This window comes from Polyodon spathula, chromosome 14, assembly GCF_017654505.1.
Source record: "Polyodon spathula isolate WHYD16114869_AA chromosome 14, ASM1765450v1, whole genome shotgun sequence".
Lineage (NCBI taxonomy): Eukaryota > Metazoa > Chordata > Actinopteri > Acipenseriformes > Polyodontidae > Polyodon > Polyodon spathula.
The window spans coordinates 9,209,765-9,235,957 of NC_054547.1; positions in this window are offsets into that span (position 1 = coordinate 9,209,765).

A 26,193-nucleotide genomic window follows, 5' to 3' on the forward strand; every position below is an offset into this window, starting at 1 on the left:
TGATGCCACTGCTGATCCATCTACTCCAGCCTCTGCCAGACCTGCTTCTTCAGCCTTCACTGATCCAATCATCTCCACTCCCACTGACCCAGGCCTCTGATGCTATCAATCTTCCACGCCACTCCAAACACTTTCATCCTCAGAATGCTTTTCCAGCTCAGCCCTTCTCTAAAGATTGTCCCACAGATACATTCCTGAAAAAAAAGCCCATCCATCTTAACTTTCTTATAGATATGTTAATGGATTTAAATTTCCTGCAATATTTCAAAGCTTGTAAGCAGATGTTTATAGCATTCATTTCGAAATATAATTGCAAGACTGGATTGATTAGTTTGATTTCCATTTATTCCTTTTTGCTGCGCAATGTAAACTAGATAGGCAACAGCTTGTGCGTTAATTAACAAAATCAAAGTTAACAGCTGCCCATGAATGTGGTGCTTGATTTGATAACAAACGAAAGGCAATAAAAGGATTAACTAGCCCTGCTGCTCCTATTGTAAAGAGGCGTGTGAAATAACGAAAATTCTGAATAATCATTGAAGCATTCACTCGCTGCTAATTGGTGGAATTGCTGTATTTGGAGTGAATTATATTGTGACAGAGCTGTTTTAGAGACACAAGCAGGCGTCAGAAGACAATCACAATTGTCACCATTTAGGCACCTCATCCACAACCAAAGCAAAGCAGCTAATATGATTGAATTTAACACACAATAACAAATAGATCACAGAGAATAAATATCTGAAAGTAGTGGGTGCCCCCTTCTAAATCGGGCAATTAAACTTACTGTGTAGTTTTCTATTAAATGCATTGATGCTGTCCTGGAGAAGTTTTCAATACTTTGTTCCTGAGTATTACCTTTTAAACAGTATTAAAGGGAAGAAGGACTTTCAGGCTACTTTTACCTGGCAAATATTGGTGTCACAGTTGACTCTCTTCTGTTTGGTCTAGATTTCTTCTTTTCCTTGAAAGCTATTGCCTCTGGGTTTGATATATTTCTCTGCCCTTTAATGCATGTCACTGGAGCCTTATTGCAGCTCTTTCCGATTTCACATTATCTTTAACACAAGAGCTCAAGTTTCCAGATCAGGATTGAATACAATAAATGTTGTCTCATAGCTAACCCTAGCTTGTTTGATTCTTACCTTGTTGGTACATTAAAGAGATTGCGACCTAACCTCGTGAGGAACTTTAATAGGCTGCACACTGTTGGGTATATCTTATTTTAAAAGCCATAACGTTAGAATTCATACTAAAGTTGCAGAATTAATAAACACATACCGAGCACTGGCATAAGAGTTGCACAGCACAGATGACAGCATAAACAAACAGTATGTTGTTAAAACTTTCCACTTTTTGAAAAAATGACAAGTTATTTTAATCCTGATCATTGTAGAATAAAACCACATTTTATATAACCAGCTTGCAAGTTTCTGAAGCCAACAAGCATTTTAAACCCACAACGTGGTTTGTACTTTGGCTAAAGAACCCCTCCTGCTAGATTGTATTCCAGGGTTTGATGCTTACTGATATGAATCTAGAACACATGAGCACTTATTTTGGACTTGCCCATTGATAGCTAACTTCTGCAGTGAGATATACCAAGAATTAAAGAAAATGCTAAATTGTAAACTAGCTAAAGATCCATGGCTTTTTCTCCTTGGATTGACCTCTGATATGATAGGACTGACTAATCTCAGATAAAATTCATGAAAAAACTATATGTTGCCCCAAAAATGCATTCTGGTTAATTGGATCAAAGATAATCCACCAACTATCACTCAGTGGTATACTGACATTTTTAAAATTCTTCCCCTAGCGAGATTGAATGCAATGGGCAAGTTTCTCTGAGGTGGAACAGGTAACATATTATTAATATTTATTTAGTTTACATTTTTTGTATTTTTTTTTAATGAAAGTAGTATAGCACTCTAGTGATATTCTTTACCTGAGAGGCTGAAGCAGAGCAAATGTTCTTCGCTAGGAAGTACCATATGTTAGAACTATGTCTTTACCTGATGTATGATAGGTAATATAATATGCACTGTATGTTTTGACTTAAGAGAAAATCCAATTAAAACAAAGAAATGGAGGGATATCAACTATGCGCCAAAAAAATGGCTAAAATATATTTGTCAGTTGTTACCAAATCTGTGGATGCTGCAAGAATTGTTTCTTCATATGGACAACAGAGCAATTTCAATCCATGAAAGATGATCGGGTTAACTAACTCAAAATGCAAGTGTAATAGCAAAATATAATGCGCAAGAATTAAGAATTTTTTATTTTTTTGTCTTTTATGCAAACATAAGTTACACTTTTTATGAACAACTTTTTATTATTTTTTTTACATTATATTCAAAGAACAAAACAAAACCACTAAAAATAAAACAAAGAAAAAATTAATAAACACAGCTTACTTATGTTACAGAATCTGTCAAATGCACAGATTCCAATACATGGTTATAATATCTATAGAGTTCAGGGACAGGTGCCAGAAATATATTCACAGGAAAGTAAGGGGTTTGTGGCGGGGTTCCCTGCCCCTTTGCGAATTTATTTTTTATGTTGTATGTGGTGTGGTAAAGTTGGTGTGTGTGTGTGTGTGTGTGTGTGTGTGTGTGTGTGTGTGTGTGTGTGTGTGTGTGTATATATATATATATATAGGTGCACGGGGTATAAATTAGGTTATGTAGCACGGGTGATGTAAAGTGCACATTTGTATTTAGGCACGGGGATTCAAGTGAAAGATGAATTAGCAATTGAGTACCGGCACAGCTGTATGTATAGATGAGACAGAGAGAGACAGAGAGAGAGAGAGAGAGAGAGAGAGAGAGAGAATTTAAGATATAGCAATTGCTACTTGTGCGGGTTCGTTTGGGTTCGTCCACTGTTTGTTAGTCTGTTTGTTTTGGACATTGTGCCTTTTGCTTTGTTCCTTGTTTTGAGTTTAAACCGGTAAAACAGCACGTTTCACTCAGCAAAACTATGCATTTCCTGGCCTGACGTCACCACACGAGCCATCGTGTCACAGGGTTAAATAAATGTCAATAGCCATCTACAGCGTTCTCTTATTAATCTGCTAATATGTACTTTGTAGTAATGGGATTACTAATTCAAATGTAATGTGATGATTGTTTAATGATTTCTCATTACGTGGCTTACTGTGGAGGCTATATTGACATCATGTGGCTGTAGGAATAAATTACAGGTTAAAAGACAAGTCGTGTAAAACACAAGGCCCTACTTATAAGTTATATCCTGTACAACACTAAGAAGTGATGGGCATCATATTGACCCCATGAATAAGTACCCACACAGTGTATGCTGGATCTTTTTATCTACATCCCCTGCTAAGCCTTAGCCCTAATGTTTAGTGTAGTGATTTGGTTCATTGAAGCATAGTGTCATAGTGCCTTGAGTGCCTTGACCTACCCAAATTAATTTTGAACTTGAAGCTGTAGTAATACATGGGATTTGTAATCATTGTAGCCATGTTATCCAAATAATAATTGGCCTTTATTTGCCATCTCTGGGGTACTGTGTTAAATTCTGCTTATGACATTTAAATCTGTGCTATGTCCCCTGGTTACCCAAGGAAGCTGACCTTACAATGTAGAGAACAAAAGCAAAGCTGTAAGTGAGATATAGTACTGGACAAAGAAACATTTCACTAGAGGGGGCTTGTTGACGTCAAGATGGAGTGGCTTGAAAATGCCTTCAAAATCCCACAAGTAAATTACTTCAGTTACTTGCAGGAATGTATTGTTTTATAATTTTCTTTTTTTTTTTTTTAATTGTGGCTGATCAAGTGGGATTTCATGTACTGTTAGTTACACAAGCTGTTGTTGCTGTTGCTGTTCCATATTTATCCAACTAGGGAATTACTAGAAATGTACTATAACAGAAATAATAGCATAAAAAATTTCCATAACTTGTTGAATGATGTCAACACTGAGAGACTTAATAACAAATATATCTTATTCAGAGGTTACAGCACCAAGGCCCTGCTGAGTAACTTCTAATGAATATCTAATAACTAGGCATGCTGCTCCACCTTGGGTTAAACTGCATCTTCCTGAAAACAGTTCCATACAATTCAATAATATATATAGCGCGTATAGATATAATATATATATATATATATATATAATATATATATATATATATATATATATATATATATATATATAGTGCCTGTAGAAAGTCTACACCCCCTTTCAAAATCTTCACCTTTTGTTGCCTTATAGCCTGGAATTAGAATGCATTCAAATATATATTTTTTTTCATTTATCTACACAACCTACCCCACAACTTCCAAGTGAAAAAAATATTCTAGAAAATTAATTAAAAATAAAAACTGAAATAGCTTGGTTGGATAAGTGTCCACCCCCCTTGTAATAGCAATCCTAAATTAGCTCAGGTGTAACCAATCACACACACATTATATATATATATATATATATATATATATATATATATATATATATATATATATATATATATATATATGTGCAAGTTATATATATATACACCGTTCATAAAAAATTTTTTCTGCAAAAACAAAGACGTTAATATATATATATATTATTAACGTCTTTTTTTTATGAACGCCAGTTCTGTGTTCCTGGGGAAATGCGTTGTCCAGTGGAAGTGACAATTAAAATTTCCTTCCCTGTCCAGAAAAAACAAATTCTGCTGGTAAATCATCTACAATGCTTTAAAAACAAACTACTCTTTAAGATAGCAATCTTTGATGATCATTGATGACTTTTCATCAAGACAACATTTGTTAGCAAAACTAGCCAATTGCTAATTGACTGTTGCCAATTACTGGTGATGTCACCTCCACCGTTCACCGTCACTTTTAATGATGTGATAATGGCTATGGCGGCTCACAACCTTGGCTTAGAAAGAGTCTCACTTTAGCTGTCATTTCTCACTGAAAAGATGACAGCTCATCGGTAGAAGCTATTTGGCACTTCAGAGAACCTAATTGCTAAAATAAGGTGTCTCAGTTCAGCAGAGGCCTTAGGCCTGGGCTTTCTAAATCCGACCATGTGGTCCTCATGTGTCTTCTGGTTTTCATTCCAACTGAGCTCTCAATTACTTAACTAGACCCTTAATTGAATGAATAATTTGATTAATTAGACCTTTTAATTTGTTCTCCGCTCCTAAAGAGTTGCAGAGTTCAAGTTACTTATAAGATGTTATAGCTAACTGGAAATCTGCAACTGTTTAAGTGCTGAAAACAAGTGAAAAAAAAAGTATAATTAAGTAAATTATTAGTTAAATTAAGGGTTTAGTTAAGTAATTAAGAGCTCAGTTGGAAGTAAACCAGAAGACACAGGGGGTCCCTAAGATTAGAGCGGGGAAGCCCTGCCTTAGGCACATTTCTGTATCTGTCCATATCAGGAATGAATGTGTGGTAAGATAAAAACCTGGTCGTTGTTGTGACCTACAGGTACCTTGTCATTTAGAAAGACAGTTGGCAGTTGGAATTCCTTGCCTATGAACAGTCCAGGGAATTACACTGTACTACAGTATGTCCTGCTAATCCTGTTTTTTTTTTTTTTTTAAAAAAAAGGTCACATCAACTTCTTGCTATTGGTTAAGGTTAAGTAGGGCTTCCTCTTTTCTGGTTATGGTCGTGAGGACAAATAGGCTGTAAATGTACATCACAGTCCAACCGAGAACATTTTTTAAACCTCACCTAAGTCACAAAAATCATTAATCTGGAGGTCTAGCTTCATACACTTTCAACAAAGAGGCCCATCAGTGCCATAATATGCATCAAGATGCATATAATAATACAACCTGCACATGGTGACATGTTTCGTTATATTAGTGTATCATTACACCCCAAGCGCAGCCCCACACCATTCACAGCTCTTCTCTCTGGACCTCATTGCTGCACTACAGTCACTGATTGATATGTACAGTAAAACCTGGCAGTTTCCCTCAGCAACCAACCCCGACCCAATCCATTTCTTCAGCCCAATAAAATCTAACAACAAACCAGTTTTGAAAGGACCCAACCCAGGTTATTCAGGCCTAACAGGTGAAAACGACATTTCAAATATGGGGATTAGAGCAACCAAACACTCTTAATCATTTAGCTCCTGCAACAGGGAAGAACCCCCATAGTTAGTAGATCTCTGCTCTATGCTGTTGCTACATCGACATCAAGTGATACACATCGTAGTTGAGAAAATTCCTCAGCAGTGACTTTCAATTATGCCCTTTGTGTCTTTGACAAGTGGCAGGACAGGAAAAGCACACATTACTGTTCTTGCTGAAAAATATTTTTTCTTTTCTTCTGTCAGTCTGTGAGTGATTAAAGCTGTGATTAAAAAAAAACAGTAGAGAAAAGGAGAGTGCTGTACTTCATTTCTCAATGAACCGGCCTTCGTCTGCCAAAGAGAAAGTTAAGCTCCCTCTGCAGATGAGAAATTTTGCAATTAAAACATTCAGAACTATTTTCTACAAAGGCATTCTCCTCAAATCATATTATATATATATATATATATATATATATATATATATATATATATATATATATATATATATATATATATATATATATATATATTAGGCTTGCATCTAAGGCTTTTGTTAAATAGGGGTACTGTTGTTTCTTTCAAACTGTAAATAGCTATTAATTATAAAAAAAAAATTGACCAGATTACTGGAAGTAGGACTGGCACGTAAAACAGCCAATATTTCAGCCATTTACACAATAAATGTAAATGCATCAGTTTGTCTAGCCTAAATCATACATTTATATTTGTATGGGGTGGTATTATTTAATGACAGTGTATACTGATCATATTCAGAGTTTCAGATAGGTACATATTTAATAAAATACCTTCATTCTTTTCAATGTCACTATCCCCATTCTTAGGGGATTTTTTAAAGACAAGCAGAACGGTTTGTCAGAGCAAAATGAGAAATCCAGAATAGATAAGTCCTCAGAACTATTCAAAAGATTTGTTTTGAGTTCTGCACCTCAGATAAATAGGATTAAGGCTCCAAGAAGAACTGCCTGAGGAGCAATAAGACATCACATGCTCCACCACCTGCCTGTTGCCGAGGAGGCAGAAGGCATGCAACGAGTATTAAAGTAGTTTGGAAGGCCATTGAGATTCTCAGCAGGTAGGAGCTGAAGAAAGAAACTTGTCCTCTTCTGCTGCCAGATGCTGAGAGACTGATGCATACCTTTATGACATATAGGATTGATTACTGCAATGCTCTTTTCTCTGGTATTTCAAGTCATGTTTTATCTCGATTGCAACCTGTGCAAAATACGGCGGCCAGAGTTTTAACAAGAACAAAGAAACACGAACACATTACCCTTGTGTTAGCAGCCTTACATTGGCTTCCTGCGTGGTTCAGGTTTGATTTGAAGGGCTTGTTTCTAACTTAGTATAAAGCTTTATGTGGCTTTGCCACCCCCTTTCTAAAATAATGATTAACCCCTTATGTCCCAATGGGTTCTCTTAGATCACAGGATGAAGGTTTGCTCAGTATTCCATAGATACAGAACAAGAAGACAGGTGTTCAGCTTTAGAGCCCTTAAATTGTGGAATGATCTGCCACAATGTATAACTTTTTTAAAATGGATTTAATTTAAAGGGTTATTTTATCATCTGATCCTTTATTTATTTCTCAAAATGGTCTTTTCTACTGTATCATTACATTCTTTGTTGTTTTTATCTGTAAAGCACTTTGAGACAATTCATCACGAAAGGCGCTGTGTAAGAAATAAAGATTGATTGATTCATCTTAAATTACAAATCAAAAGTACCCAAGCATACCTTGTATAGGATGCAACATCGATAATGGATAATTGCAAAGCATATGACATGGTTTATTTAGATTTCCAGAAAGCTTTTGACAAAGTCCCACACAAAAGATTACTTCTCAAACTGAACGCAGTTGGGATTCAAGGAAACACATGTACATGGATTAGGGAGTGGTTAACATGTAGAAAACAGAAAGTACTGATTAGAGGAAAAACCTCAGAATGAAGTGTGGTAACCAGTGGTGTACCACAGGGATCAATATTAGGTCCTCTGCTATTCCTAATCTACATTAATGATTTAGATTCTGGTATAGTAAGCAAACTTGTTAAATTTGCAGATGACACAAAAGTAGGAGGAGTGGCAAACACTGTTGTAGCAGCAAAGGTCATTCAAAATGATCTAGACAAGATTCAGAACTGGGCAGACACATGGCAAATGACATTTAATAGAGAAAAGTGTAAGGTACTGCACGCAGGAAATAAAAATGTACATTATAAATATCATATGGGAGATACTGAAATTGGAGAAGGAATCTATGAAAAAGACCTAGGAGTTTTTGTTGACTCAGAAATGTCTTCATCTAGACAATGTGGGGAAGCTATAAAAAAGGCTAACAAGATGCTCGGATACATTGTGAAAAGTGTTGAATTAAAATCAAGGGAAGTAATGTTAAAACTGTACAATGCACTAGTAAGACCTCATCTTGAATATTGTGTGCAGTTCTGGTCACCTCACTATAAAAAAGATATTGCTGCTCTTGAAAGAGTGCAAAGAAGAGCGACCAGAATTATTCCGGGCTTAAAAGGCATGTCATATGCAGACAGGCTAAAATAATTGAATCTGTTCAGTCTTGAACAAAGAAGACTACGTGGCGACCTAATTCAAGTATTCAAAATTCTAAAAGGTATTGACAGTGTCGACCCAAGGGACTTTTTCAGCCTGAAAAAAGAAACAAGGACCAGGGGTCACAAATGAAGATTAGACAAAGGGGCATTCAGAACAGAAAATAGGAGACACTTTTTTACACAGAGAATTGTGAGGGTCTGGAATCAACTCCCCAGTAATGTTGTTGAAGCTGACACCCTGGGATCCTTCAAGAAGCTGCTTGGTGAGATTCTGGGATCAATAAGCTACTAACAACCAAACGAGCAAGATGGGCCAAATGGCCTCCTCTCGTTTGTAAACTTTCTTATGTTCTTATGTTCTTACTGCTGAACAGATTAGTACACATTGAGGGTTTAGAACCAGAGAGGCAGAAGTGACATTTTCATAATTTTACAGGAGAGCAAAAATAAGATTTTGATTGTTTGTGTTCAATTGCCATTTATCATTACATGCACAGTATCAATATTATTTTGAATAAAATTTAAGAGTTTAAAATATTTTTTAATTTGAAACTTTAAAAAGTAAGAATAGAACCAGAAATTTTGCTTAAAAGTTAGATTTTCCATAATAACACACTGAAATGAATACCCATTGCAGATAAGTGTGTTTTTCTTCACCAGTTCAATCCCAGACTTGTTTTTCGTCAATTTAATAACAATTAATAAATCAGTATGTATTTCTGAAAATATAAATGTTCACATATACAGTCATATTTCATAAATTATACTTAAAAAAATACTACTGTAAAATATAATTTACAATATTTTCTACAATTGACATGGTCTGGTTCTTATTCTGTAGTGAATTAATTGCTTGAATCCTCGATTTAACTGAGTAAAATATCCACAAAAGTTAGTTTTACACAAAGCTTTATTTTATAGCTTTTTTCAGCCATTTTGACTCATCTGCTGACACTCAGCCATCCCACAATGCAACACTCAGTGCGAGGATGGGTAAGTATGCTAGTTACACCCCCCTGGCACTAAGTTTACCTACAGTAGATTTTGCAGTTGTGTCTTTATTACTTTCTCATTTTATCAATGCAGTTTGTAATATCAATTGGGTCATCTTGGCACTAGATAGATCTCATCAAAGCTTTAATTTGATATTTAATATGCCATTTTGACAAAAATGTCACTTACGCCCCCCCTGGTTCTGAGACCTCGACATACACATGCATGTGACTCAAGAAAATTATTAGTGACACTTTATTCAACCATTACCCTGTGAAGCACATACAGGGTAATGGCTGAAAATAGTAAAACCGTTATTCTGGTCAAGTTTGTGGTCTACTGAAGTTTGTATACAGTTGATTCTGCTACCTACAATAGTGGTAAAGTCTTAAAAAAAAAAAAAATTTAATGTATTTTTATCATATACAGTTTAGTTTTTGACTTGGTCTAACTCTGACCCTAATTATCTGTAATGTAAGCCCTCTTATAATCTGTGTTAATTTTTTGAACAAAGCAATGGAATCTTTTCAAATTGCATTTTAAATATTGAGTTTTGTAGTTATTTTGTAGTGCAATGTAACTCAACTGCCCACAGCTCTGCTTGTGTTGTAGGTCAGAATGTTGGAACCATACAGTTATCCTAATGTGTGTGATGAAAGATTGCCAATACGCTCTAATACACATTTGTGTAACCCTTGTCTACTGACTGACCTGCTTTCAGCCTATTGGTTCTGAAGCCAAGTTTAATATAGATCCTCTGCGTCCCCAGTATGATCCCACTTATATATTCTTGCTACATAATCAAATTTCAACAGCCAGCACAACCGAAATGTCTATTAGGCCATTTATAGGTTATTTGCAGAAACCCAGTTATGTCATTTGGCAACCCAGTGACAAATCATTAGATTGCTTTACACAGCTTGGACCGCTAAGAGCAGAGTGTCTTAATACAGATTTATAACCAAGAAGGATGTCAGGCAACAGTGAAGAATAAGTGAGGTTAGCACGTTTGTCTCCGGAGGTAGAGATAATAGCAAATGTGAAAGTGCATTTTGGAGGCTCTAGTGGTTTTCTGTAAAGGGCAAAGGAATTAATCAAAATTGAAAACCTTAACCTAAGATATTCTGGGATGAAGTTTCATGAAGTAATGTTAAAGGCAGGTGAGAAATTGAAGGATGCTTAGAAACTAATCAGAGGAGGCAGAATAAAACTGATTTTGTGAATCACTCTGATTTAGCTGGCACAGAATTAATTGTGATCTTGGTTATGTACAACAAGGGCCTACTTCCTCCTTTGTAATATTTCAAAAACATTACCCAAAGCAAATGTAATGCTTTTCTTAGTTTGACTAATATTTGATACCATCATTGTTCATATAAATCATATTCTTAATGCATTGTGACTTGCTATCCACAAATAATTATAGTTTGTATCGAAAAACTCATGTTGATGCATGGAGCCCGACTCTTGCTGCGGTGTTTCTGGTTAGAACTGATGCCTAAGGCCTCATTCACAAAAATGTAATTCACTTAATGAAAATAAAATGATTTTGACACATTTTCATAATACCTAATTCCTCTATTTCAAACCCAACTCATCTGGTTTAATGTATGTACATTTTCTCAATTGCCTTTCTCTATTTAAATGAAGCGAGATATACATTATATGCCCATTTCTACCAGTTGTAGGTGAAAAGGTAGAAAAATGTCTTCAGAGGAGGAATAACATTCCGAAAGGGCCAAACTTGTGCTGCCAGATTTACAATGGAAGAATCTGAAGTGGCGGTTTGAGAATGTTCCTGTTATTATAAAAAAAAATGATTTGGTTCAAAGAGTATAAGGCTGGCAGTACGAGAAAAAGGAAAAACATGGAAATCAATTGCAAGCAACATTAATGCAGTGTCTTGTGTGAAAAGAAACATAACTTTTTAAAAAAAGGCAGGTATTGGCAGGTATTAAGTGTTCAATAAAAAAGAAGGCAGCATTGTTGTACAAACAAACACAAGCAGCTTGCAGAGGACTGCCTAAAATCCAGTAGTACTGGACTCTTTGAAACAGCCTGTGGCATCTTTACTATCAATTTCTATTGTTTGTGGTTTGAGAAGATTAGACACAGGTACAACACTTCAGTTAAGTCACAGGGAACTACAGAAATGCCACGCGCAGGGCTGTCATGCTCTAATGCAACGTTTCCCAACCCTGTTCCTGGCGGCGCACTGTGTCTGCTGGTTTTCTTTCCAACGCAGCGCTCAATTGCTTAATTAAACCTTATCAACAAACGAAGAGCTTGAAAATAACAGGAAAATGCCCAGTTAATCACTTTATTAGTTCAATGAAGAAGGGTTCAATTAGGACTGTTTGTGTTGTCTGAATTGCGAATGTTTCCGCTTTAATCACATTGTTTTTATAATTAATAATTAAGAGAATAGTTACCAAGAAGAAAAGCACTTCCTAGTAATGAAATAGTTGACATCTGGACATGTATGGAACATGAATGGAACAGCGACTTAGGAAACAGAGGCTGAAACACGCGTCCTCCATGTTTTCCTGCCTAGCCGTCATTTTTCGCACTGTGGATCCACTGCTAGGCCATCAGACCTATAGTGCCAGAGGACAACACAGATCTGATTAGCTCCACTGCAGACCTGCAGGTGCCCTATCAGCCACAGGGGTCACTGGTGTGCAATGTACTGTGGATTGCCCTGCCGACCTAAGCCCTCCCTACTGGGCGACTCTCGAAAAATTATGTGCCGCCCCCTGGGAACCCCTGGTCACAGTCAGCAACGACATAGCCTGGATTTGAGCGATCTTGAGACTATAGGACACATCCTGCACTCCACATGGCGCGCCTTTACTGGATGCACCACTCGGGAGCCTCCCCAAAATCCTCCACTAATTATTGACACTAATCTAAAATATATTCTCGGTTTAGTTTGTGGTTAGCTATTTAACTATCTGGGAAATCAAACATGCTAGACAAAAACATAGTTGGTCTTAATATCTGACATCTTCTGATACATTACACAAGTCATGGTAAGTATTCCAACATAAAGTCAAAACACGACCCTTTAAATCTTTTCTCCACTGTCACTGGCATCTGTGCTCAGCAATAATGGTACAGCATATTTCTCAGTAATGCTTACATTATTTCTTTGTTTCCTAACGATTTCCTACTGTGGTGTCAGTATATACACTGCCTGGCCATTAGGACCTGTCTACCTGATTGGAATGGCATCGCCCTGAATTAATTATACACATTAGGTTGATCATATGATCTGTCAAGGACTCCACCCCTGTTATATTGAGAAGGAAGGCATATTCTTTGATGATCTTTATGTTAATTATGTATCTGCTGTCTTGTTAAAGAGCCTTGAGTTGTTTCAAAGCAGTAGCTAGTTCACATTTTCTCTTTTTGCAAAGCACCTGGAGATGTTTGAGAAGCTGGCTGTTGGTGTTTATGTTGTTATCAATGGTATCATGCTGAGAATTACTTTGCCATGGTAGAGGAATATATTCAGGTGTTCTGACTCAAAAACAAGAGTGAGTCCTAGTGATCCTAGTGCCACAAGTTATAAATTCAGTTCAAATTGGCTGCTCTGGTCCCTACCGTAGAATATATCTGAATGCCCCTGGCTAAACATTCAGAAGCATATGTTAGCACATATGCAGTGACACATTGCACAAAACTGGAAGGCCGATCTTGAAATGCCCAAGAGAAATCTTACAGACATCAATCTTATGGACACATGATATGCTGTCATATTTTGAGTGCCTCATGTATTTTCACCATGCTGATGCTTCTCTTAAAAGAACATTAATCATGAAGTACAAGTGACTTTCTTGTATTGTTTTATCCACACAGGCTTTGAGATGAGGATTGTATCAATACATATGCGACAGCTTATTCCCAAAAGGCTACAGCTCCATTTCCAGTGAGTGTTACTGCGCACTGTGTTCTCAAAAATAGAACACATTTTTTATTGTTAATTGACCATTTTATTTATTTCCTTCTCAGGAAAAAGATGTCTAGATGACAGCTCGCTCAGGTGTCAATTTGCATGTAGCCATGTACTGTACACCTCAATATGATGTTGTTAAAACAGCTTGTTAAAATAGCTTGCTTCAAGTTACCAGATGCATAATGCAGAATAACCCTTTGTACATAGTTTTAAATACAGTAGTCATTATAAGCAACTTATAAACCGATACCAAATACAGTAGGCAGCTGTATTTACATCTCTTTCCCCCGGAGATACAACAAGACGCTTCAGCTTCGCTTCAGCCTCGCTCTGGCAGCCGAACCGGGGGTGATCCCATTTCCTCTTCCCCTCTCCCAACTTGCTCTCCTTCTCGCACTTGGTTTGCTTGTCTGTCGCTTCAAACTGAACTCCCGACCACCTTTTAGCCAGGCTATTTATAGTTTAAAATTAAAATTAATTAACTAATTAAAATTATCTACGAGTGGGAATGTTACCTTTTTTTTTTTTTGTAAAAAATATAGCGTTGATTACATGGTGCTTTATGCATGGTTAATTCACCGAAAGTTCCATTTTTGCTTCACTATATGTGCATTTTTGGGAGGGAGTTATTTGATTTTGTATTTTAGTCAGATGTGTGTTGTCATGTGTCCCACAGCGCCCCCCACCCCCTCTTCTGTTTATAACACTCTCTGGTTACATATTGTGTGTGTCCCGAGACCCACGTTATAGCAAGGGAGCACTGTGTGTGTGTGTATATATATATATATCCCCTAAATAATAATATGCAAAGCTTCAGTAAACCTTAAATAAATAAATAATATAATATAATATAATAATGTCAAACAAAATCCAGATAGAATTACCTATAGGAAAACAACAAGTTACAGTAATTTTTAGAGTACAACTATTTCTGTGTATAATGCACATGCCAGAACAGCCTTCCTTGTGTAATGCACACCTCTTGTATAATATGCACCTCTTGTAAAACACACACTCCTGTATACTACCCAACCGAAATCAGCACGCTATATATACTACATGGAATATTACTCGAGTGTGCTATTCAAGTCATAATCCAAATATCTCATGTATAAATTCTCCCAATATTTATAAATGCATGCATGTAATATTTAGAAAATTACTGTGTTTGGACATTAAAAGAAAAGAAAAAAAAAAACACAAAGACTTTATTAACATCTTTTCTCACTTTAGCCACATATAATTCAGTAAGTTTGTTACATGGAACTTAATTAACAAATCCAAAAGCACCTGCAAGGTGTTTAAGGCATGCTAATTCTGAATTTCTGTGCCTTTCTACAGAGTGATATTGGAAATAATTAGAAATTAAATTACCCAGTTCTGGCACTACATTACACTATGATATCATTAACATCTGCAGAGTAGCAGGTGGTCTGGTAATTGTCTGTAAAACGGCACCTTGTGCAATATTCAGGTTTGACAGCATGAGGAAACTGACAAAATTCAGAGCAAAAATTATTAATACAATACCAGTGAATTTTTTATTTTATTTGCATTGTTTTATATAATGTTGTGAAGTTTACATGTTCACCAGAACATCCTAGGCTCCAAGTATAAATGTATGTTTTTTTGTATTACATTTTATCTGTAAAGCCATTCTCCGAATGGTGAAAATCAAGAACAGACCCAACCACCCACTTCCATCTGCAACCTTTGCATTTAAAACAAAACAATACAAAAATATTGCTCCAATGGATAATCCATTTAACCATTGCAATCAATTTTATGTGGTATTCAAAGGAAAATAAATGGAGCTTTCTACAAGACATTTGGTCTCTTAAAGCTGCGTTTAACTTTTTATCCACCTAGTGCTATTTATTAGACCGGTGAGTTTTATATGTATAAAACAGAGTTCCTACACTTGTGTTTTACAGCTAGTCAAAAGGAAAAAGGTTTTTCCTCATAATTTCAAATAAGGATTCACAAGCATTCAGAGCTACTCACAGCTTGCTTAAACTTTGAAGTTGAATTTTAAACTATATAATATGTACAGCTATAGCCAAACATTTTGCATCACCTACAATTTTAAGATTGAGATACAGTAAGTATATATAATTTTGATATTTTATTTAACATCATGTAATCAAAGAAACTACTAAATGATATTGCAAAAGTCTACTGGAAGCCATAATAGTAGTACAGTGTTACATGTTACATTTCAAAATGTCAAATTTTTTAAATATTTTGTTGTTAAGTATATGGAAAACTATAGAGCGGTATGTAACTCAATATGTTAACATAACATTATTCAGCAGGTTTCATTCGACATTGTGAAACAAAATGTGTCAATACTATAGGCAAAACATTTGGCCATACCTGTACATTTATACATATTTCTTCAACATTTATTATGACATGTACCATAATGCTAAATATAAAAACATAAGGAAAAAAAAAAGCACACTGGACAGAGATAAAAGGTTAACATGATTGACTAGTTATTTGCTATCAAAACAGTGATACCATCTTTTTGGTTCATTTTATGAATAACAGCAAGATGAAAATAGTCTGCACTGGAGACTTGTAATGCTGTAGTGGCTTTACCATACCTGTGATAAAGTGGAAAAGACCATGTGTGTGTGTGCAGCTTTACCATACCATGTGATAAAGTGGAAACAACCAAATGTGCAACTTTGCCATACCCTGTGATAAAATAGAAAGGACCGTGTGTGTGTGTGCGGCTTTACCCTACCCTGTGATAAAATGGAAACGACCAAGTGTGCGGCTTAACTTTGACTGTAAGTAAGTAGAAAGCTTCTGCCAGGTCTGGCATTATTCAAACACCACTGTAGCTGAGTAAGGTCTGATATTATTAATACATTGAAGTTACGATAGTTATAGCTTGTGTTAAAACATGGTGGCATAGGACTTGAATTTAAAGGAAGGGGAAATTACAATAACATTTTCACATCCCTATGTACAAACATGGGCAGTTATATATTATTTAATGGGAAGGGACGCTTAAACCTATCATTATGTTTTTAACTGTCTTATTTACTGTAACTAGGCAGTTTTTTCTATTCTAATTTTCAAAGTGGAAATGCCACTACCTGGCTTATAGCTAATAACAACACAACTCAGATACTTCTGTGGGTACAGAAAACGCTCAGTTGAAATACATTTAATTCTTTTCAGAAAAAATGTTGTTTCAGCAAAAATAAATAAATAAATAAAAATAAAAGTAAAAATGAAAAAATGGTTTAGTACAGAGCTGTGATCACTGATAAAGAAAAGAATAAATGTCTACCTCAAACGTTGAATATTTAACACCATGTTTTATCATTTTTAAATTCCTTATTCACTATTGAACCAATGCTATACTATATACTAACCTCTTTTTTTTATATTAATGCCTCGATACACAAATATTATTTGTGGTCTTTTAAAAAAAAAAAAAAAAAAAAAGTGTATTACTGGGTTAAGAGGGATGTGATGGAATTGCATTTTAAGACTACACTGCTGAACCAGATTGTCAGTTAATGAATGACAATTCTTTCACAAGGACAATCTTTTTGTAACAAAACAAGACAATTCAGGAATTAGAACACCCAGCCCATTGAGACAATGACAAAACAGTCATTGTCATAAGCATGTCCTTGACTATACAGAAAACAAAAAAAGTAAGCATACAGCAGTTAGCTGTCACAAGAGCAGAATATGTTAAGAACAGTGTTGGAGCAATCTGTGGTTTAGTAGATTTAGAGTTACATGTACTGTAGGTATCCAGTTGCTATTAACCTATGACCCCCCCACACAATGGATAATCAGTATATAATAACAATGAATACTGCTGCACACAATTCCCCAGCGCTGAAACAGTAATTCAGAGGCAAAATGACAAAATCAATCAGATAAGGAACATTTTGAAATGTTTTGTTGTGATATATTTCTGCTGCTCTTTGAAAATAATGAGAAGAAGAAGAAGAAGAAGAAGAAGAAGAAGAAGAAGAAGAAGAAGAAGAAGAAGAAGAAGAAGCTGGTATGCAGCTAATATGAATGATACACATCCCAGTATTTGTATTTTCACATGGGAGGATCAGTACTGTAAACAAAAAATCACTACAATCAAAACTGCAACATGTGCTACAATGCTAAAACTTTAGGCATATATGTTCTGCTGCTTGCGTACAATTTCAAGGTACACCAAGAACTGGCTCTGCTGATTTCTCTATTAGTAAAGATTTTGTAAAAGATTAGTTAACTTTTGAATTGTTTACAACTCCGATTTAGAGGATCAAAATATTGATGGCTGGCTAATTAAAGTGTTCCCCAGCACTAATTATTTTATTATATATGATGTAGCAGTGGCCATTCACTTTTTTTATTTCAATACACAAAGTAACCCATTTACTTGTCCTCACAGAACCTCAGTAACTGTAAAATGCAGGATATGTCTTGTTTCTGAGCAATTTCACACCCTCAATCTCAGAGGGTTAGGGTTAGGGTCAGAACCTTCAAACTGATTTTTATATATCACATATCAGCTCATTTTGCAGCTGCTCTATTTTTTTATTGAAACTCCAAATAATACTGTCATGAAGAATGTAAATAATAGAAATATACAAATATGTAGATAGAATGCCAGCAGTGAAGCAGGTAGCAACAACGGCAACAGATAAAATTATTAGGTGTTATGTCTTCAGTTTAAGTATCGTATGTTGTAGCACCACCTACTGGACACTTTCAGATATAGATTCTGAGAAAGTAGGGATAGGAAGTGAAGCAGAACGAACATGGCCGCTTATCAGTATTTAAAATGGTTTGAAAAAGGTGCCGGTATGTTACCCATTGATGGGCTCATGTAACACCTTGACTAGGTAGTATTTAATGTATTTACATTATGACAGAACCTTTATAAAATAACACGGATATTTATGTTTCTCTTTGTATTAGAGATATTGTTGTTAACGCCAACAATCAGGATAATCAACAGAATTAATACTTTTGGGGCGTTTCTTTGCTCTTGTCCAGATAAGTTAATTCTGAAAAAAAACAATTCAAAATAAATATATATTGCAGCTGCAATATCCCTTCAACCGCAAGACGGTGCTCATGTAGACATAACCCAGTCGCCTTGAGAAGGCTGGACGAATGGACTATGTCTACATGAGCACCGTCTTGCAGTTTTCCCTATAACGTCAACGTTATATATATATCTATATATATATATTATATATATATTATATATATATATATATATATATAATATATAACCTTAAACCTCGAGCTCTTCAGTCAAATTAAATCCCCTCCTAGGGTTTTTCAGGTCCGCAGTAGGTTCCTGGAGCAGGACATCTCTTTTAGTGAGGCTAGCGTTAGCGGAACTACGCCGTTTGAAAATAAAGAATCGAAATGGTTTAAACCAAAACAAAACATTGAACCAGGGGGTTTAGGCCGTTGACACTGCTGCCTGGCATTGGACGTCTATTCTTTCCTAACGGTCCATTGTTTTGGGGGACTTCCGTTTACAACCCAATCCTACTATAGCAACATGTGTGGTTATCTGTCCTTATGTAAGACGTGTCCCAAGGGACCTCAACCTTAATTCCGCTATGTCATGGTTACCGCACAGTCCTTCTAGTGGCCACAAGAGACCTGACCTAACCCCCACCCAGGGGAGGAGTAGGGACGTTCGTTGGTCAACAATGCTGGCAATGGAGATATTTTATTTACATAAAGGCTGAAGGGAATGAGGAGGCACTTAAGATCAGACATGGACAATCTTTGCAATCTTCACACTGTTCTATGCTATACCATGCATGTAATAAAAAAGAAATCTCTCCTTAGAATTTTAAATAACATTAAACCAGATATGTTATGTAAGAGATGAACTATGATTAATGAGATTGCCTGATTTAATTCCTGTGACACAGCTGGCTCCTGTATGCAAGTGAGAATAGTGTTTTTTTTTTGTCAAGCCAATTTACAGCAAACTATCCACACTGTCATGAATTTGACTGGTACACATGTATCGGCTTTGCTAGAAGAAGAAGAAGAAGAAGAAGAAGAAGAAGAAGAAGAAGAAGAAGAAGAAGAAGAAGAAGAAGAAGAAGAAGAAGAAGAAGAAGAACAACAACAACAACAACAACAACAACAACAACAACAACAACTAAGTGATATACTCTAAATGCAGTACAAATGTACACAGCCACAATACAAATTCAATCCACAACATAACAAAATGTAACGACACTGCTCGTGTGATGCTTTTTACCAGATCAGCAAGGAAGCTGAAGTATGAATACATTTCTACTTATGCCAATGAGGGGGATAGGGAGGGGCAATGTGCATAACTGCAGCTATGGTCAAAAGTTTTGATTCACTCTATAGAATTAACATAATTTGCTTCATGAAGTCGAATTAAACCTGCTGAATAATGTTATGTTAACATATTGAATTAAATACCACTTGTTGCAGTTTTCGATATACTTAATGGAAAACGGGGTGGGGGCGGGGTGACAGCAGAGCATACTGCACAGTTTGGTTTCTATTATGGTAAAGCAGTAAAGTCCAACAATTCCTAAATCTGGCTATTTCCCCTAAGTACAATAATAAATTTGTCAACATCCTGCTAGCTAGAATCTTGTATTATCTGTATTGAATTGAATTTTGATTTTGAGATATCGTTAAGTTGTTTAAAGAAAAAAGTGTAGCAGATGCAGTTAGCGTTAGCATTCCCCATTAACATGGCACCACTGGAACATTATGATTCCGCAATAATAATATGTATAACCTTTTTCTAACATATTGTGAAAGCAGATGTCAAATCAATGTCACGAAGGGTATAATCTCCTCATAGAGAGATTTCTAAGTTGCTACACACACAGACTATGGTTCTGACTGGATAGTCTTTCTCTGTGTGACATATCGACATGCTTCAATTCTACATTTCACCAAATTTGCTTCAATGCGTCTGGATTTTTATGATTGTGAACATTTCTGCCTTGTTTGTAAGCAGTTTTAATATCAAATGCTGATGAGCCACAATTCTTGATAGAAAATGTTGCACCTGAGGATACAAATTGTAGGTGGGTAACGTTCTAAAATTAAACCTGGAAAAAAATGAAAATTTGAGTGCAGCATTTGACACGGTCAATGAGGCATTACTGAGTCACCTTGAGAATTATGTAGGCATTTCTGGTACAGCTCTTCAATGGTTTAGAGCCTATTTGTCTGACAGAGAAGAGTTTGTGGAAATGGGGAGTTTTAAATCTGAAAAAAATGCATCTGTTAGCTGGTGTCCCTCAGGGTTCTGATTTGGGGCCTCTCTTTTACAGTATTTACATTTTAACACCCTTGGTCAGATAATTTGTCATCATGTAATACATTTTCATTGATATTCTGATGACACACAATTACATCTGCAGGCTAAACCTGGGGCAGGACTAGATGTTTCTGTTCTACATGACTTTTTGTTGGAAATTAAAATATGGATGCAACAAAATTCCTTGCAGCTAAATTGTGATAAAACTAAGTTATTGGCTCTTCAAAACAGCTTTGCAATAACGTCAGTTTATTAATTGATGGTGTGGAAACAAATTCTACTGCTATAGCAAAAAATCTTGGTGTAATTTTTGAGTCTGCATTGACTTTTGAGTCTCATGCTAAAAACATCATGAGAATGTCATTCTTCCATTTGCGTAATATGGCACGTTTAAGATCGTCTCTGTCAATCTCAGATGCAGAGAAGCCGGTTCATGCTTTTATTTCCACACACATTGATTACTGTAATGGTCTGTTGGCTGGTGTGTCTGGCAGAGTCCTTCAGAAACTCCAGCTGGTACAGAATTCTGCAGCTCGGGTTTTAAGTAAAACTTCTGGAGCTGAGTATATAACCCCAGTACTGGCCTCTCTCAATTGGCTGGCAGTGAGGTTCCAGGTTGATTTTCAGATTTTACTTCTTACCTACAGGGCACTAAATGATTTTGCTCCTAAATATCTAAAAGACCTCTTACATGTTTATGTCACCTCTCGTGCCTGTGATCAGCTAATCTAAATCTTTTACTGGTTCTTAAGCTTTAGGCGTGACCAGGTGTTTTCTTGCTATGCCCTGCACCTATGGAACTCACTGCCACTCATTGTAAGGGAGGTCCCTTCTCTTGCTGTTTTTAAATCTTGCCTGAAGACGTACTTTTATACAAAAGCTTTTTAAATTCTTATTTTTTAATTGTATTGATTCTGATTTTATTTTTGTTTTGCTGAGTTTGTTGTATTGTTACTGTTGTACATCACCTTGAGATCTTTTGAAAGGCGCTTTATAAATTCAATACATTATTATTATTATTATTATTATTATTATTATTATTATTATTATTATTATTATTATTTCAAAACTAACAAGTTGCATACAACTATGTAAATAGATTAGTGTATTGGTTACAGTGAATACACTCAAAAATAAGAAATTGTTCATGACAAACTATGGGTGATTATGGATTTAGACATTGAGAAGTTTGCTTCATTATTAAGAAGATGTTGATAAGCACAGTTGTAAAACTTGAAGAGTATTTTGTATACAGTACATTCAGTACGTTATTTTCACATTTAATAATGCAAAGATTTTCATTCAAGAACTGGAGCAAAACTGAAACAGACTCCTTCAGGCAGCCTTGCTTACGTGACTAACACACAAACCAGTATCTTTTGCCACTGTACCTCTCACAAGAAATCTGCAAGGGCTGGCAGCACTAGACCTGTGTACAGCTATGGTCAATAGTTTAGCATCACCTAGAATTTTAGGATTGAGAAAAAACTATATGAACATAATTTAGATCTTCTATTTAACATCATGTATTCAAAGAAATTTCTAAAGCTAACATGAAATACTGTACAAGTATTATGGTCTCCGGTAGAATTTTGCGATATTGTTTTGTAGTTTCTTCAATTAAATTCTGTTAAATAAAATATCTAAATGATGTTATTATTATTATTATTATTATTATTATTATTATTATTATTATTATTAGGCTTCTAAGCCAAAGGCTGGGAAGACTATTGTTATTGTTATGATTTAGATTTTTTATTTTATTATTATTATTATTATTATTATTATTATTATTATTATTATTATTATTATTATTATTATTTTTTCTTTCCAAAATTTTAAACTGCTGCTGCTTTGAAGCTGTGTGACTGATCATGTTCTGACTTGGCAGCTAACAAGCTGGAAACATTGGCTGTCAGATGCTGGAAAATTTTTGCTGCTGTGTCCTTGCAATTGGTGCCTTGACGCATTTTTCAATAAAACCTTTCGAAATCTTCTTCTTGGGAAACGGTGAAACGATTGATCTGAAACTTGGCATATATCATCAGCATCCAAACCCCCATCAAGTTTGCGAAGCAGAAGTTGCTGTGATACATTTTAATGTCAAAATGACTGCCACAAATCTTAACGAAACGCGCCCCTAACAACAAACTCCAAGCTTGGTAGTTATCGTCCCAGTAGCAATGGGATACAAATATGTGAAAATAGTGATGTTTTATAAAACAAGATGGCTGCCACTTATACGTTTAGATTTGAAATTTAAACCTGCGTTAGTTGACAAACGATTTACTTGACTAGCTCCAAACTTCACAAGCATCTTCCTTAATACTGTGTCAATACAACTGACTTTTAAAAAAATGGTGTTGACCTGAAACCAAAATGGCTGTTTGATGCATTTTTATTTTTTTTTAACTAAACCCACTTCTTCCAGTAATTGCTTAAGTGTTTGATACTGGTACTGGGGCTTGGAAGCCGTAAAACTGCCTGGCAGTTCTAGTTGTTATTATTATTATTATTATTATTATTATTATTATTAGTCGTATCAGTATTATTTATTTATTTTTTTATTTTTTTAAATTACATCCTAAAATTACAGCTGATGCTAAACTTCTGACCATAGTTGTAGGCTCCCTGTTAAATATAAGAGTCTCTACAATAACACACTGCAAAGAATTGAATGCTTGGTCCACTATTTTATTGGAATGCAGAACTCATTTTGAACCAAGATCTATTTTGTTGTGCATAATTAGGTCTGTAGCCCCTTCCTGTATCAGCTAAAAGTGGTGCGTAACTGACTACACCATTTGGCCCCAAGGCACTATGGTGATCAGGCTAAGTTTGATGATGAAGTTATGCATTTTATGACAGGCTGTTAAGAAAAAAACACTTACTCAATAGGAATCAGACTTGCTGTTATAAATCAATTTTACTATGTGCCTAGCAGCTCTCCAGGACTGATTGCACGAAGATAAAAAGCAGGAAGAAAAAAGACAACAAAATGTGAGCAAAAGCAATCAACCCTGCTGTAATAGTCAGTGAATTCCTTCACTGGGTAGGGGGGGTTTGATTGGAAAAAATATGGAAGTGGATTATATGTTAATACCTTTATGTCTCATTAAATGAGACTTGAGGGTCTATGTGAACCCCTGGCAATGAGCCTTGTCCCACAACTCAGGGAGACAAGACAGCAGGCTGTCTTTGAGATGCAAATTTTCGCCATAACCTGCTGAGTTCACAGGGAGAAGATGATGACAGTGTGCTGCAAAAAACTTGCTTTGTTTTTGTCGCCACTTAGTACAATAGTGAGGTCTAGATATTTTCGAAATCAAAATGGCTGACCTTTACAGGCTGTTAGGATGTGACTGAAGTATCTGGTTTGAGACAACACTTTTATCTCACGGCAGAAAACTGTAATCATTTAGTACTCTCTAATGTGACGGCAGGGCGTAGAAGTAATGTAGAAGTAGTTAGAGAAATCATGCTGCAAGAAAATAAACACACGGCAAAGGATTGTTATTTTAATTTGAATGTCTTGCAACTGCTAAAGTGTGACTATCAATTAGGGTATTTTTTATGACACTTGCAAATGACACTCTAATTTGCATTCATGTTATTGTTTAATGTTTCCTCACTATTGCTATCGTGTTTTGATGAGTTAGTGCAGTCAGTTTTGTATGTAATAAACCAATTAATTCTACAAGATCCTTGGTTCTTTTTAATCCCCACCCTCCGCATCAGTCAATTGAAATAATCAGTTCCTTTTAGGCTTGAAGGTTCTTGCATTCACGATCTTGCTTTGTGTATCTTCTTTTTGATCCAGCTGTATGTTTCATTTCTCTTTGTTTCTTTCACAGCAGTAATTACTGCAATACTGCAGTTGCACAGTAGTATCTGAAAACGTTACTCAAACTGGGGATTTATGAGGTTACTCAAATGATGCTTTCTTAGTTGCTCTGTAGCACAAGAAAGCTTTTTGTGTCATATTAAATTGCCAAGAAGGTCAGAGAGGACCAAGGCTGAAAGAGATGCTTTCTTAGTTGCTCCATAGCACAAGAAAGCTTTTTCTGTTGTAATAAATTGCCAAGAGAACAGAGGACCAAGACTGAAAGACTTCATGTGCCAAAGAAACTACACAGCAGACGTGACACAATTTGGAAGTTGTAGAAGCGTGTGTATTTATGTCATTTCATTTCTGAATGTCTTTAAAATAGCCTCGTCTTTATTTTATGTTTCCACAAGCGAAAAATAAAAATGTACTTCCTCTGGTGATCACTCCGATCCTCTAGGAGGAAAACGCACCCCAGGTGGGCTGCAGAACAAGAAACAAGCATGTATTGTAACAATGTACCATCTAAAGTCCTATAAAGTAAACTTTTCATACATTTTCATAATACAGTAAAACATTCTGTGCATTTTTGTATATCCATTGTTTAGATCTGGTGAATTTGGGGTCCATGATTTTTTTCCCCACAGTGTACATACTGTAAGTCAATCTGGTAACACTTCTGAAGATTATTCACCACTAAGACAAACTTTAAAAAACAATAGATAGCTCAACTAATATCAGGAAAAGACAGTTGTGGGGATGCATATATATATATATATATATATATATATATATATATATATATATATATATATATATATATAAATATAGAGCACTATAAAAGAGGTGGTTAAAGCCTACAGGCTACGCAATCTCTTTATATCTCTGATTTCATGCAGCTCAGCAGGGCAGGGGATCTGTAAATCACATGCTGAGCTTGTACTAGCTTACCCTGCTGAGAACAGACACCCCCTCACAGGAATGGGCTGTGAGACAGAATAATACCCAAGAGACTTTATGTTTCTAATACAGTTGAGTACGACTTCTACACTTTTCCATCGTTAGTCTAAGAAGTTTATTTTTCTCACACTAATCCCACACTTTTTATGTAAGTCTGTAAGTCTGTAAGTATTTTGCCCTGACTATACATACAGTATATATGTACGTAGCTGTAATGGTAGATTCAGCTTGCAACAATGGAAACTCAGCTCAGTTGTGTTGTGTTTTTAGGTATGTGACTGACAGTGGCCCGAAAGAATGGTTGTTCTGTGAAAATGTGTTACATTTATTAAAATCAAAATAATAATAAAAATGCTTTTACAAATACTGCATTCCCATCAGGCTTTTTTTGGTTTTGTTTTGTTTTTTTTAGATTATATTGATTTTTTAGTAATATGCAGGACAGCCACTATAATATCGTTACCTTTATTAAAAATGTGCAC